Raw genomic sequence first — 1,098 nt, 5'->3', positions numbered from 1 at the left:
ACAACACAATGAACCTCTCTCTCCCGTTTACTCTTCATACAGTGCGCTGCCACCACTGGTTTGAGAAGCAGTGTGCATACAACATTAGCCACAATCCCCACATCTATCCTGTTTCTATCCTGCCATTTCTTATGCATTTGTTCCCCGAACCTGATTTGATCTGAATTTATAAAAAACAGCAATCTAGCTGCATTTTAAGCTGGTAACAGCCTCAGTGTCTGTTACCTAATTTTTTACTTGTCTCCTTCTACCATTAGCCCTGTAGCATCTTTCCTTCTCCTGCCCTGTCTATTCTGTCGCATGCATTGGCAACAACAACACTGCTCTCTCTCTAAAAAAAAAAAGTGGCTCTGCATAGCTGCCTAGGGTTGTCTCGTGGTACGGACAATCCCCTGCCTGTAGGATTTGCAGGCCTTGAGCACAATCTGCATTTATCTCTTCTTTGTCAAAGTAGGAAGTTATTTCAAAGCTGGGGAGGAAATAATCCTTGGCTGACTCTGATGTGTGTTATGCTTTGCGTTGCTGAGTGTGGAGTAGTCAGGCTGCCGTAAGTGCATTATAATCCATTGAGTGACATACTCATTACACTCCAAAGCTCTTTGGCTCATTAGTACAGATGCCTTTTTGTAACGATAATTGCAAATGAGAGAATCCAGTTTGTAATAACTTAGGAACCACTGCCCCATACATACTGATGCAGGCAGGCAGCTGGAATGGCTTCAAAAACTATAAACTGCCATCCTATATAGAGAGCTCACATTCTGCGTGCAAAGGACATAGGCAGAAAAACCTCTTTGCCTATGAGAGGGAGAAAATTAACCTCTGTATAGCCATTACTTGCACTCAGGTTGTCTAGAGTCAAAGATCAAGCTTTCAATTTTCCCAATTAAGCTTTTTAACTCCTATGTATGGAATAGATTCCACATCAAGCCATTAGGACAAATGCCCCCTGTAGATTTGTCCTTATTAAACTCAAGGTGATAGCTACTTTAAATTCACAGTGCTGAATACCTGCTTTTTGTTCTGTAGAGGAAGCTGCATTTGCTTGTTGATGGATTTGTAACTGTCTTTGGTACACAGGAACTTTATCCACATAAA

Source organism: Lacerta agilis, chromosome 12, assembly GCF_009819535.1.
Source record: "Lacerta agilis isolate rLacAgi1 chromosome 12, rLacAgi1.pri, whole genome shotgun sequence".
Classification (NCBI taxonomy): domain Eukaryota; kingdom Metazoa; phylum Chordata; class Lepidosauria; order Squamata; family Lacertidae; genus Lacerta; species Lacerta agilis.
Note: the sequence above shows the minus strand (reverse complement) of the source record.